General features: G+C 46.0%; 1 long non-coding RNA gene across 3 annotated transcripts; it reads right to left on the reverse strand.

Moving 5' to 3' along the window:
- Nucleotides 1–6,314: 6,314 nt before the first annotated feature.
- LOC116750415 lies at nt 6,315–15,002 on the reverse strand. Of its 3 annotated transcripts, none has more exons than XR_004349017.1 (5): nt 14,915–15,002; nt 14,131–14,221; nt 13,542–13,606; nt 13,313–13,401; nt 6,315–8,653 (listed from the first exon to the last, which is right to left on the reverse strand). It is a non-coding gene; the product is annotated as an uncharacterized LOC116750415 (long non-coding RNA). The 3 variants fall into 3 exon arrangements; XR_004349019.1 differs by having other exon boundaries at nt 14,131–14,261; nt 14,915–14,957; XR_004349018.1 differs by lacking the exon at nt 14,915–15,002 and adding an exon at nt 14,430–14,733 and having other exon boundaries at nt 14,131–14,261.
- Nucleotides 15,003–15,232: the final 230 nt, after the last annotated feature.

Below are 15,232 nucleotides of genomic sequence, written 5' to 3' on the forward strand. Positions count from 1 at the left end.
TGTACACACACACACGTACATACACACTCCCCATCATCACGTGACCTTGGGTAGCCTCTGCTGAGGAGCCCACAGTTCATATTAGCCCTCCTTTCCTACACCCTCTCCCTAGCATCCACACAGCACGTGGCACCAACCCCTGCAGACATCAGTCCTTTACCAGGAACGAGGGCATCCTTGACCCTTGAGATGGCTGAGAAAAGAAACTGTGCTCTTCCCCAGCCACGGTACAGACATGGGAATTTCCTTCAAGGTCAGGACCACATCTCCTTCTCAGCAACCCCTTGTGGCCCCAAGAGCGAGAGGGAAGTCTTATGCCCCCAAAGAAAACGGAATTGCCTGTGACTCATACCCGGCCCTGCTGGTTGAGAAATCTACTTCCTGCGGTTGAGGGTAGGGGAGTGGTGTAAAACTGGGGCAAGGGGAGGGGTGTGCGTGTGTGTGTGTGTGTGTGTGTGTGTGTGTGTGTGTGTGTGTATGTACATGTTCCACATTGGCCCCCCTAGTGAAATGCGGCAACTTGCTAAGCTTTCCTGAGACCAGGGCTTTCAGAAAACCAGCTCCCAAAACACTGAACCCTAGATGATCTGGTGTGGCCCACAGTCTGTTTGGACATTGTTTTAAAGAGCAAGACAAAAAGAACTAAATGAGAAAGGAAAATAATTCGGCCACATGAATTGCTGCTCCCACAATAATCTGGATGATCTGCTCCCACGCGACGTGGGGAAAGGGGAGGGTATCGTACCAGCCAAGTTCAAGGAGGCCCTCAGAGGCTTGGTCTAATGCCGGCTCCCCCCGGCTTCCCAGCTCTTGTCCTCGATTTCTAAGCCTTGGAGTGATGCCCCCTTGCCTTCCGAAGACTCTGCCGCTTCTTTTGATTTGCAGCTCTGCCTCTGGAAGGATTGCCACGCTGGAGCTTGAGGGAAGGGGAAGTGAAGCTGTTTCGATTTTTTTATTTTTCCTTTTTTTTTTTCTATTGTGGCAAAAGGGAAATATCAACTTGGATATAAACAAAATGGGGAACTGAGACTCACCACATGATTTTTGGTGTTTTCTCGGTTTGATAGAACAGGAGCAAAGAAGAAAGGTGCTTTCTGACGGTACAGTTTAACTTCTAGGCAACGGGGTCATTATTTGTTTAAAGAAAGGAAGAGCAAATAATGTTTGTCTAAACCTATTATTTTACTAAACGGTCTTATTTACTCTTTCCCCCAAACCCAATGATTTGTGTCCCCATGTCACGGTGGGGAAACTGAGCCTGAGAGGTGAAGAGGCCTGTCCAAGGTCATTCATGTAGAGATGAATGCTCAAGAAAGGATCCAAAATCTTTAAAAAAAGTTTTTTATTGACGTATAGTCGATTTACAATGTTGTGTTAGTTTCAGGTATACAACAAAGTGATTCAGTTATACATATATATATATATATATATATATATATATATATATATATATACACATATATACAAACTTCCTGGGTTTTCCCAGTTCTTGCACTGTCCCTGGCCCTTCCCGCCACCCTAATCTATGACCTCACTCTTCGCCCAGGAGTCCTGAGGGATTGCAAGGAGATCAGCCCTGGACCAGGAGGTAAGGGCTAGCCCTGGGCTGTTTCCAGGCAAGGGTGATAACTGTCCTTTCTGAGATGGGACCTGGGGCATCTCAGTTTGTCCAACAGCAACGTGCCTGGCGTTCAGGACAAAGGTTGTCTTACCTGACACCAACCAGGTGGTCAGAAGTGGGTCCAGGTACAGGTGGCGCCGAGGGCTCTAGGCAGAGACACACCAGAGACAAACTACATCTGAAACAATGCACATGCATTGTGTTTACGTGTTCACTCAATCCTTCACCCACTCAACAAGTACGTATGCCTCTGACCCACTTCCAATGAAGTCCAGACTCCTTTCCATGGCCTGCAAGACGCTGCATGGTTTTGTCCCTGCAGACCTCTCCACCCTCATGTCCCGGCCCTCTCCCTGTTTACTCTTCCTACCCTTTCCTGATCGTCGAACATGCTCAAGTGGTTCACATCAGGACTTTCTATTCCTCTTTGCTTGGCTGTTCACACAAATGTCACCTTCTCATAAAGTGACTTGACCATTTCTTCTAAAGTAGCACCCCCAGTGACGTGATTTTGGTTAATTTATAGTACTCTTCTCACTCACCCATCTTGCTTATTTGTTTCTTCCATCTGGCTGTTCCTGGTTATATCTTTTTCTAATAAACTGATGATCTAGTAAGTAAAATGTTTCTGTGAGCCACTCTAGCAAGTTAATAGAACCTAAGGAGAGGGCTGTGGATATCTCTGATCCACAGCCGGTAGGTCAGAAGCACAGGGGACAACCTGGACTTGAGATTGGCCTCTGAAGTTGGCCAATCTTGTGAGACTGAGCCCTTAACTTACGGGATCTGTTGCTAACTGCAGGAAGATAGCATCAGAATTTGAATTGGGTTATAGGACACCTTGATGATGCCCTGAGCATTGCTTCGTGGTGTGGGAAAACCTCCTCACCACACACACACACACACACACACACACACACACACACATTGGAACTGGGTCCAGAACCCTTAGTACTCAAGAATTATTTCTTGAAAAAAGGAACAAAAGGAGAGCACAGTGAGAAGTAAGCCTGGCAAGGCCGACCAGAGTTGGGAAATGCTGGGGGAAGGAATTTAAACTTTAGCCAGAGGAAAATAGGGAGTCATAGCAGGGTTGATGAGATGTGTGTTTCTGATGGTCACCCCGCTGCGGCACCGGAAGTGTGTTGGGGAAAGTCCAGGCTGAAGCTTCAGGACTCTGAACCTGATTTTGTAGTCACTATTTTCTTTTTCTTTTCTTTTTCTTAAAGAGTTCCTCCCTGTCCAATTGTAGAAGCAAGTATAGAGCCTCCTCTAAAAATACAAGGTGGGGAAAGAATATGAGTTCCATTTGGGGCACGTTGAGCTTGAGGCAAATGAAGAAACTCCAGATGGAGATGTTCTGCAAGGAGAGTAGGGTGGTGGTTACAGCATGGGTCAGCGTTCAAATCCTGACTTCAGGCTGTGTGAACTTGGGCAAATGGTTTGATCTCTCTGTGTAAAATGGGATGACAATCATAGTACCACCCTCCTAGGCTTGTTGTAAAGATCAGATGAGACAATGTATGGAAAGTGCTTAAACGGTGCCCAGTGTGTAGTAGGTCCTCAAAACAAGTTACATGTCAGCCCTTTGTATTGTGTGGGGAAGTGCAGATCTGGGCGTCATCAGAATGATGGAGACCTTGAGAGGAGTGGGGTCATGCAGGAAGAGTGTGTTAAGGCATGATAAGAAGGTCAAGGACAGAGCTCTAATACCTATCAGGGTGACCAGAGAAAGAGGAACCAGCAAGAGAGGCTGACAAGGATCAGACAAAGTGGTGGTGGGAGGAGAGCGAGTCCTAGAAGCCAGGGGAGGCGAGAATGCCCAGCAGGAACTGGGTCCTGAGGGTCCCCTGCTGCTGACAGTACAGGCTGCTGCTGTGGGCCTTGGGGAAGCCAACAGTGAGATGGGCAGAGGTTTCGGTGCAGAGTTAGGCACTGGGGAATGAACGTGTGTGCAGACGGCAAGTGTAGACCGTGTCCTCCTGAGAACCCTGGCTATGAGAAAAAGAGGGGAACGGAGGCAGAGGGAAAAGACTTTTTGTGGTTGGTTTGCTTTGCTTCTGGAGGACTCAGTTCGTTGTTTAAAAGATGAAATTCACAGGCTTGGAGGGGGCTGTGAAGAGAGTTGGTAGAGAAGATATGAAGATTTGGAAGAGCAATAACATAATGGATGGAAGATATGACTGTCTTGGAAGAATTAGAAAGGGGAGGATGGAGGACAGAGGGAGGAGTCAACTCGAAATAGCTCTCTGAGTCTGGAAGGAAGGGGCGAGGGTGGGAAGGTTATAAATACGTTTGTAGGTAGGCGGACAGGAAGTGGGGGAGTTAGGCCTGGTAGCCTCAGTTTTTTGTCTGTGAAGTAGGATGCTAGGTCATCTGCCGAAATATGTAAATACGTAGCATCTCTCCAACCGTGGGGCATTCAGGAGAAATTGTGATTAAGAATCTTAAAATCTCAAGAGGGGGTCCAGGGTTGGGGAAACCAAAGTTGATGGGAAAGTTATTAATATCCTTATAAATTACTTTACATTGAGTAATATAAAGCAGGGAACATAGCACACCAAGTGAGGACGAGACCTCAGAGGCAATTTGCACATCTTTATTAGTGCTATACGGTTCATTTTAATTTACAGTCTTTTGTTTACTTGCTAGGTGCTTGAAGCATTTCAGGATTTTCCTACCCTTCAGTTTAAACAAAATGCTCACACATTAATTTTTAAAATAATTTTTAAAATTATGCATAATTTCAAACACACAACAAAGTCGGAAGAATTGTACAGGGCACACCAATATTATCCACCACCTCGGTTCTACCATGAACATTTTACTAAGCTTGTTTATTTAAACAAACTTTGAATTGTTTTAGATTTAGAGAAAGACTGTGAAGATGGTGCAGAGGTCCCTTGTACTCGATATCCTCTACTTATTAACATCATACATTAGTATAGTACATTTGTCATAATTAATGACCTAATTTTTTTTCCCTTTGGCCACTCCACGAGGCTTGAGGGATATTAGCTCCCCACCAGGGATTGAACCCACGGCCTCGGCAGTGAAAGCAAGGAGTCCTAATCACTGGACCTCCAGGGAATTCCCATTAAAGAGCTAATATTGATGTATTATTATTAGCTGAGATCCACACAGTTTTCAGGTTTCCTTACTTTTCTGCCTAATGTCCTTTTTCTGTTCTAGGCTCCACATTCAGGATACCACATTACATCTTACTGTCCTCTCTCCTTAAGTTCCTCTTGGCTGTGACGATTTCTTAGACTCCCCCTGTTTTTGATCACCTTGACAGTTTGAGGAATAATGATCTGGTACTTTGTGGAGTGTCCCTCAGTCGGGAATTATCTGATGATTTTCTTTCTTTTTTTAAAAAAAAATAATTTATTTTTCCAGCTTTATTGAGATATAATTGACATATAAAAGTGTATTAAGTTTAAGGTGCCCAGTGTGATGGTTTGATAAACTTATACATAGAAAACAGCAGGGTGAGATGTAGGAAAATTATAAAAGTTCATATCCTTGACCAGCAAGTCTACAACTAACAACTTATCCTAGACATAATCATGGATAAAAGAAGGCTCATTTCTGAGTTGTTTATAGTAGTGAAATTTGGAACCCACCGAAATATCCAACCGCAGGGAGTTTTTGAAATAAATTCTAGTACCTGCATACTACAGGGTGCTCTATAACCATCTAAAAAGCTGCTCCAGAATGACATTCAGCCATATGGAAAGCTGTTCACAATATGTTGCATAGATTTTTAAAAAAGAGGTTATGAAGAATTGTAAGAAGAATGTGATCCTATTTTGACAGTGCAAAAGGAAAAAAAATTTTTTTAATTTCCTTTTTAAAAAGGAAACAGTAAATTTGAAGTGTTTAATTTTTATTATTCTTGTTTCTTGCTTATATTTTATTAAAGTTTCCATAATGCCTGTTTTACCTTTGTAGGAAGAAAAAAATCAAAACTTTGTTCAAACAGTATAAAATATGAGGGTAGCAGACAACTTGAAGGGATTTGGGGGCTGCAAGGGCGTGACGCCATTTCCCCCATCCCCACCCCCTCCCCCTCTGGGTATCTTCCAGATCTCTGCCGTCTGACCAGCTCAGCACCCTAGACAGCGCCGGGGAGTCACTGCATTCTTTTTAACATCTTTATTGGAGTATAATTGCTTTTCAATGGTGTGTTAGTTTCCGCTTTATAACAAAGTGAATCAGTTATACATATACACATGTTCCCATATCTCTTCCCTCTTGCGTCTCCCTCCCTCCCACCCTCCCTATCCCACCCCTCTAGGTGGTCACAAAGCACCGAGCTGATCTCCCTGTGCTATGTGGCTGCTTCCCACTAGCTATCTATTTTACATTTGGCAGTGTACATATGTCCATGCCACTCTCTCACTTTGTCACAGCTTACCCTTCCCCCTCCCCGTATCCTCAAGTCTATTCTCTAGTAGGTCTGTGTCTTTATTCCCGTCTTAACCCTAGGTTATTCATGACCTTTTTTTTTTTTCTTAGATTCCATATATATGTTGGATGAGTGGATAAAGAAGATGTGGCACATATATACAATGGAATATTACTCAGCCATAAAAAGAAATGAAATTGAGATATTTGTAGTGAGGTGGATGGACCTAGAGTCTGTCATACAGAGTGAAGTAAGTCAGAAAGAGAAAAACAAATACCGTATGCTAACACATATGTATGGAATCTAAGGAGTCACTGCATTCTAAACAGGAGTGTCTCGGAGTCTTCCTGGAGATACAAAAATCCCCATATGCCCTTTCAGTTATGTCATAGAAAGTCTCATCTCCCTGCTTGTGATCAGAGGGTGCTCTCGACTTATGTGCTTCTGACCTTCCAACCCTGGCTGAGCCTACACATCCCCCAGTTGTACTTTTTAAGAGAAACCAAAGAGGAAGCTGAAGTGGCACTACCGTCTGAAAGGATTCCCACATCCTGGACAGTTAGAAACGGAAACAATCGCATGCTCTGGTTTCCCAGGGTCCGGACAGCAGGGCTGCAGCGGCCTCAGACTCGGGCCAGTTGGGCCTCATAAGGCTCACCTGTGCCAAGAACCCTGTCACTCCTAGAGATATTGTGTTGACCTGCCCTCAAGGAGACCCCCTTCCAGTGGGAGAGATGAGGGGTCAGGTGGCCACTCCTGGGTGGGGCTACATGAGGGGTAGGTGCAGCACCCGCTGGAAGCACTGCAGAGGGACCCTGACCCACATTTGGAGGCTCAGGGAAGTTTTCCCAAGGAGGTGATGCTCAGCATCGATAGGGAAGGGAATTAGGGAGCGGGTCCTTTACACGTTCTCCTAGAAGGGACAAGATAATGTTCTTAGTCTGCATCGAGTCATCTGAAGTGATTCTGCAGTCACTTTCTGGGTAAGTGGGGTCTGGGGGCTCTGAGTCTAATCATGGGGCTCTAGACCCCTTGTCAGGTGACCAGACAAGAGCTAAGAAGAGCCAGGATGGGTGATACGCATGGGGGTGTTGGGGGAGGGCGCCAGGCATCAGGTCTGACCAAGTCTCCTGTAAAGGGGTCTGGACCGAGAGGGCAGGGAGCCAGCGGCTCAAGGAGCCGCGGAGGGCGAGGGATAAGCAGCTTGCAGAAAGGCCACCAGGGGGAGCTCGAGGTAGCTGTTGCTGCTGCAGCTTCTTCCCTTGTGATGGTGGCTTTAAGGTTCCTCAGCCTTTGGTGTCAGGAGGAGAAAAACCCATTAGGGGACCCAGCCGGGCATGAAGAGGAGAGAGGGACCAGGACAGAGGAAGAGATGTTTGACATTAAACCTAACAGGGGAAATGGTATACACCACTTAATCAACAAGGCTGGAGGTGAAGAACAAAGATGCCCCTACATGGTTAGTGGTTAAATAGAGACACACCACCCCATGAATTTCCCCAAGGTCATCCATGCACCCCCCACAACCTCCTGACACCTGGCCTCAACCCATGGCCCCCTCCCGAGGTGGACCACGGCCTTCTGGTAAAGTGTCTCCTTCCTGCTGTCTTTGGTATCCATCAGCATGAAGGAACCTTCCCCAACCACCAAACCGAGAAGCCCCTTTCCTGTGCTTGTTCTCTCACACGGGCTTGTCTCAATGTGTCCATGGCCAATGCGTCTATTGAACATGACCTCTGGGTTCATTGTTTACTTCTTGTTCATTGTTTTCTCTCCCACTTGTTCTTCCAGGGCTGGACCTTGTCTTGTTGATCATCGTAACCTGATGCTTGGAACAGTGCCTGGCACATAGCATGGCTTGATAAACAATTGCTGAATGAGTGGAAGGCGATTGCGTCTCAGGGAAGAAAACAAGCTCCAGATTCAGACACAGACAGACCCGAGGACTGAGCCCAACTCCGCCACTTACCCACGGGGTAACATTTGAGCCTTCGTTTGTAAGATGGGCTATGCAAGGATTGCGGATTTGCAAAGTGCCTAATATAGAAGAAGGGTTCTAAAGGGTAACTTTTAATTTTTAATATTATGATAAAGAATAAAACAGAGAATTTTGCTGTTTTACCAGAGGTGGGATAGAACAAGAGTTCAGAATTGCCATCAGACGAGCTGGAGAATAACCTCCCTCCTGCATGGGTCAGGAAGGGGAAGCGGGAAGGGACATGATGGAATGACCAGCTCTGAGGACCTCTCTGCCATCACACAGAGGGAAGGGAAGGGAAGGCTGAGCTGTCGGGACTCTTCCCGTGAGGGCAAATTGAATGAGGTTTCTCGGGGCGATCCCTGGGCTCGTTGTACCAGAGCAAACGGCAAGACCTCCGTTTTTGCTCAGAAGCTGTATGTCTGGGGGGAGGATATGCTCAGCTCAGCTCAGCACCTCCACCCCCTGCCATGGGGCAGTGTCTCTGCATCTTCCTGGGCAGACTGCCCCGGCAGGGAAACCAGATTGGGCATCATGGCTTCCTGTTTCGTCTCTTTCATGTGATGCAGATGACGATCTGGGTATTGCAGTTGGGTCAGGCTTGCAGAAAAAGTGAAAGTTCAGCTGAACAGAAGAATATATTCTGGAAAATATGGAGAAAGGGAGTCAAGACACAGCTGGTTCAAGAGAAAAGTGACAACTAAACATGGAGAGAAAAATGTTTATTGAGAGCTCCAAGAATAAAGGAAAAACTTACATGAGGTGGTGGGGGAGCAGGGACAGGACAGGACCAGGGTTGGGAGGCCTGGGTTCCAGTACCAGCTCTGCCCTCGACTGCTCTGTGGATCTAGGCCAGTGACTTTCCCTCTCTGGGCTTCGGTTTTCTCAGTTATCACCTACACTCCTCCTTCTCTATAATTCATACACCGATTCAGTCATTCAATGATATTTCTCAAGCACTTAGTTTGCGCTGGGTACTGCTTAGGTGCTGGGGATTCAGTAATGAGCAAAGCTGATAAAAATCCCCACCCTCGTGTTTTCTTTCCATAGTGAACAAAACCAAGAAAATATGCTGTATCTTAGATCAGGATAAGTGGGAAGGAGTAAAAGGGGTGGGGGAAAGGGGACAAGAAGGCTCTTCTGAGTCAAGACCTGAGGAGGTGAGGGAGCGAGCCAGGAAAACATCAGGGCAAAGGTTCAGACAGAGGGGACAGCGGTGTGAAGGGCTGCTCTGAACATGAAACCTTCTCATCTTCACTCTTTTCCGTGCCACCAGCTGCCTGCCTCTACTCCTGCCTCCTTGGCCCTCCCTCCATACATGGCTAGGGTGACTTTTTAAAATAAAAGTCAGATCCCATCACTTCCCTGCTCCAAACCCACCGGGTGCCCCTACCACTCTCAGAACAAGCGCCAAAGTTCTCCCCATGGTCCTTCGGTATCTCCCGAGCCCTGCTCTCTCTCCTCTCTCGCTGGCTCACTCCTTCCCAGCTTCTCTGCCATGATGCTGTTTCTGGACCACACCAAGCAAGTTGCAGCCTCACAGTCTTCATCCACAGCCTCTACCTGGGTGTCCTTCCTGGTTACCAAGTCTGGCTTCCTGACTTCACGCAGATGCCACCTTCTCAGGAGGACCTCCTTGACTGACCTGTCCAAGCAAGTGCCCCTCGTCTTCTGTCCCCTGTCTCTGCTTTATTTGTCTTCATAATATTTATCACTCCCTCCCATCATTTTATATATTTATAATAATAGCTATAATGGATCAGATGTTTACTATGTGCTGAACAGTGTTCTAAACAGCCACGAAATAATTCATATTCCCCCAAACTCCTTGAGAATGGTGTTATTACTAACTACCTTTTATAGATCAATAACCTGAGATTCAGAGAGCTTAAGACATTTGTTCAAGGTCTCCCAACTGGTGAGTGTCAGAGAAGATTCAGTCCCTGGAGCTTCCATTATTGATGACAATACTCTAGACTAGCACTGCCCAAAAGAGCTTGGCAATGATGGAAATGCTCTGTGTCCAAAATGGTAGCCACTGGCCACAGGTGACTATTGAGTGCTTGAAATGCATGTAGCTGAGGAACTGAAATTTTAATTTTATTTCATTTCATGTTAATTACTTTTAATTTAAACAGCCAGATGTGGCTAGCGTCTACCATATGAGAGAGTAGAACCCTAGAGTCTCTTATTTGTTCCTTGTTCATGTTTATCTCCCACATACGCAGGGAATTTCTCTGTGCCTCAGTTTCCTTATCTTATAGTGAGGGAAATAGTTTATAGGGCTGTTGTGAGGAGAAAATAAACATATATATATATATATATATATATATATATATACACTGAGCAAATATATATATATATATATATATATATATATATATATATGGCTTAGAACATAGCCTGGCACAAAGTAAATACTCAGTGCTTGTTAATTAGCAACATCATCATCATCATCGCCATCTTGCCATTGCTATTTTCATTATAAGGCCCCATAAGACTAAAGACTTTGTTCTCTGGTGAATCCCCATTACCTAGAACATTTTGGCATGTAGTAGGTGCTCAATAAATATTTATTGGATGAATAAATAAGTGAATTGAACTGAATGTGGGACTTGGATAAGCATCAACTGCCCCAAACTCAAACTCTTTTGGGGGCTTGGCAGGGAATGTGAATGAGTGAAGGGTGATGGTGTAAGATAAAGGGGGAGGATTGGGGGCTACAGCAGACTGAAGAGAACATGTCCCAGGTAAAAGTATTCAAAGTCCTTTTCTGGGAGCGGGGAGAAGCACTGCGGTCCAAGCAGATTACCCACACAGCTAAAAGACACCCACGGGCGGCCACTTTGGGGGACTTTATTGCTCTATAATTACCATTTTCCAGAGGCTCAACTTTAGACATTCCACAGCCCTGATAGGTGTCCTCCGAGTGTAAAGCATCACAGGACCCAGAGCTTAGAAAACCAGTGCCATAGATGCTGCTGCTGCTGAATGAACACACAGTCATTCATGCTGCCACTCAGTGCAAACCTTTCCGGGGAAGCGGAATGGTGCCTCAGAAATTGCGTGCACACACACACACAAAGAATAAAATGTGACTCGCTTGAGACACAGGAACGTTAGTCTGGGAAGTCGGAGCCGCGTTGACAGCAGTGACAGGGAAAGGGCCCCGCACAATGCCCTGTGTCTAGAAGGAAGTCTTTTCGTAGACAGGATTCGTGTTCTGAAGACAGAGCCTGCAGTCAGACTTTGTGAGCTCGCCCTGGTCCACTCATTTGTTTTCTTAAAGAGATCAGTAAGCCAAGTGACCCACACCATTGAAAGTGCTATTTCTTGCTCTCTTCCCAGCCATGTACAGGTGTATTTACGTAAGGCACGCGCACATGCTGTGAATGTCACGACGGCCGGGACTTCATAGACGTTAGCTCACTTCCGTTTGCTTTCCGCCAATGCCCCGGGTAGTGACATGAGTCTGCCCTAAGAATCATCATCCCTAGTGTGAATCACAGATGTGTGATCTGGGGCACCTCTGGGCAATGATTAGGCCAATGAGTTATTCCAACGAATTCTATGTCATTCAGTGATTCTAAATCAGAAGTGGCTCGCAGGAACAGATACCAGGTGTGATTTTCTGGGCCCATGTGTTTTTGTTTTTTTTTAAGTTAGTTGATGTATTAGTTTTCTACTGCTGCGATAACAGATTACCACAAATTTAGTGACTCAAAGCAACATAAATTCATTATCTTACAGTCTGGAGGTTGAAAGTCTGACATAGGTCTCACTGGGCTAAACTTTGGGGCTTTGTTCCTTCTTGAAGGGTCTAGGAGAGAATTCTTTTCCTCACCTTTCCCTGTAGCTAGAGGCCACTCACATTCCTTGGTTTGTGGCTACCTTCCTCCATTTTCAAAACTAGTAGTGTCTCATCTCTCTGTGTCTTTCTCCTATAATCACATGTCCCACTGATTCTTTCCTCTTCTGCCTCCCTCTTCCACTTGTAAGGACCCCTGTGGGCCCACCCAAGTGTTCAGGGTAATCTCACTGTCTTAAGGGTAGTTGATTATATTCTGCCTAGCACAGTAGATTGTATTTCCTTTTTCTTTTTGTAACATGTTTCTAGATTTTCTTAATCAAGGATCTGGCAACACTGGGCCCCATTCTTACACCAGCAGGCTCTCCTTACAATACAGCAAGCAATGGGCTTGGACTGAGCTGCTCCTTGTTTGCCCTAGTCCCCAGCCCTCCTTATTATCTTCCTGACTAATGCCCAGATTAAGTTGCCATTTGTCATTGCATTGGGTTATCATTTTTCCTACCAAGCTTACTTCTCTCACCTGCATTTCCCCCTGGCCTCATCGGCCTTTGAGCTTGCAGCATCTCTTCTTAATTCTTAGGAAATCTCAACTCTGCCACTCTTGCTATCTGTCTACATCAGAAGAATCACACAGTAGTGTATGTAATGGACCCTACCCACATATGATACAGGAAAGGGGAGCTCAGTGTTGTGTGCAGCCCAGGAACCCACAGAAATATAGAGCTAACTGCTGGTCTCTGGGGAAGGACGAATGAATCAGATATGTTCACTACAGTGAACAATGCCAGCAAGAACCACCATCCATGGTGTGCCAGGGGCTGTAGTCATTGCCTGAAATTTTATTTCATTGAATCCTCACAACCACTTAATGAGGTCGAGGCTATTATTTAGCTTTTCCCATCCCCCTCTGGAAATTGTGGCACAGAGAAGTTAAGTAAGTTGGCCAAGGTCACACAGCTGGTGTGTAACAAAGCTGGAATTCAAACATGTTATTCTGACTCCAGAGTCTGAATCTCGATTCCTATAAATTCTGCCTTTAGAGAGAGAGAGAGTTAATGGATTTTTTTTGTTGTACTATGGTCTGAATGTTTGTGTCCCCCCAAAGTTGATGTATTCAATTCCTAACCCCCGGTGTTATGGTATTAGGAGGTGGGGCCTTTAGGAGAGGCTTAGATCATGGGATGGAGCCCTTGTGAATGGGATTAGTGCCCTGATAAAGGGGACCTCAGAAAGCTCCCTCGCCCCTTCTACCACATGAGGACACAGTGAGAAGGTGCTGGCTATGAGCCGGGAAGGTTCTGTTCACCAGAACACAACCATGCTGACGCCTTGATCTTGGACTTCCAGCCTCCAGAACTGTGAGAGAAAATTTCTGTTGTTTTAAGCCACTCAGTCTGCAGTGTTTTGTTTTAGCAGCCTGAACTAAGACAGATTACAAGCAACAGAACCCAACTTTGTGCTACCTGAGCAACAGAGTACAGGGGAACTTACATTATTCAAAAGGATGGTTTAAGAACCAGACTTGAACACGAAGATGCCAGACAACTCCAGGGGTCTCCACAGCAGAGCGATGCAGACTTCTTCAGGGTCCCAGGATGAAATGAATGAGGGCCGGTCATTTCCCTCCCTTACTTTACTCTTCTCCTTGGCCACCCCCCTCTCCCATCCCCACACAGCCTGAGACAGCCAAGCCTGTCACCCCAAGTAAATGTCTCCTTACCTGCAGGATACAGTCAGGGGATTCGATGAGCCTGCACCACTAACTCAGCATTCACATTGCTAAGCCTGTTTTTTTTTTTTTTTAATTAGAGAAAAATGTAGGCAAACCAAGAATCGTTATTTTAGAAGAACTCAAAGACAAAATACCCTTTCTTTCATCGCCTAATAAATATGGTTGGTACCAACTGTTCTAGGTAAATATTGGTTATTCACCTAGTAAAGTTTCCATCTATGGAAACGACATCTCTCAGTGGAAACAGTCTTAGCATCAGACAGGTTTGGTTTCAAATCCCTCCAGTTATCTGTGAGGCCTTGGACAAACATTTGTTCTTTCTCCGCAATCTGTAAAATGGGTGTATATGCCCTTATCTCCCTTTCACAAAGAGCAGTCATAAGGATCACATGACATTATACATATAAGATTCTAGCATTTCTTTTCTCCAAACCCTTGAGGTCTCACGGAAGGGCTAGATAGACAAACTACCAGTTTTCTAGATGCATCCTCTTTTCCCCAAACCCCTAACCCCTGCTTTCTAAGGGATCCATCCTCTGTTCCAGGAACATGCTCACAGGAAAGCTCTGACACTCACCCCCAGGAAGGTGTAAAGGACTGAAGAGGCCAAACAAGGTGACTCTCCCAGGACAGAGTATTGGAAGATGCACACGGTCTGCGTCAAAAATCTGGAAGGTCATATATAAACTGGTGGTCAGGGCACTGGTACTGTTAAGACAGGTAATGCAGCCAACATCAGGGGCTCCAGAAGTAGTGTGGCAGCCACAAGCACCAGGGCCACAGTTGAGGCAGGAACGTCCAGACTCAAAGTCAACAGATAAGTGACTTGCCAAGACTGAGGGAAAAGTGGTGAAAGTAGAACAGATGGAAACCCACCTGGCCCTGAGTTGGCATTCCTGCTCCATACTGACTCGCCATGGGAACTTGGGCAAGTGAATTCTGGTCTCTCAGCTTCTATAAAATTGCCATCTACTTACTCATTGGTCTCTTGTGGGGTGAAATGCGCTGAGAGCTATAATGGATTTGAGCCATGCTGGGCTGCTGGCCTTGTTGGTCGCAAATTTTCTCTTCCTCTTAGGGCCAGGTATGGGCTTCCTGTGCCCACAGCTCTCCCTGGGAGAGTGCAGCCAGAGTAGGCCACGGTCACCTTTGCTGGGCTATGGGTAAAATGGCTTTTGCCTTTCTGGCACCCACTCTGCCCACTCCTCCACTGCCTTTCTCCAGCTTGCCCAAGGAAGAGGGGGAGGGGGAAGGGGGAGGGGAAGGGGGAGGGGGAGGGGAGGGGGGCAATGTTTTTTCTCCTCTATCAAGCAGAGAAGCTTGTCTTCCCCCCTCTGGTCCCCTGCCCACAACCCACTCACCCTTGCGGGCACCTGGGGAGTTTCTCTTCGCAGCAGAGCTATCTGGGGATAGGCTGCCCGAGTGAAAAACAGGGCAGACAAGGAAGAGAGGCTTGACAGGAAGTCCAAATAAGCAGTTCCTCCCACCCACCTTCGAACTTCCGACGCACCTCAGCCCAAACAGCAGAGAAAGAGAGACACAGAGAGAGGATGAAAAAAGTATATATAGATTTTTGAAACAAATGAAGTTGTCAGGTCTGAGGAAGTGGAAAATACTGCTCTTCGTTGTCTCATATGCAGTAGATGGTTCATGCTTTCCTCCTGCATATCCCAGGCTGC

Source organism: Phocoena sinus, chromosome 3 (genome assembly GCF_008692025.1).
Source record: "Phocoena sinus isolate mPhoSin1 chromosome 3, mPhoSin1.pri, whole genome shotgun sequence".
In the NCBI taxonomy this organism is placed as follows: Eukaryota; Metazoa; Chordata; class Mammalia; order Artiodactyla; family Phocoenidae; genus Phocoena; species Phocoena sinus.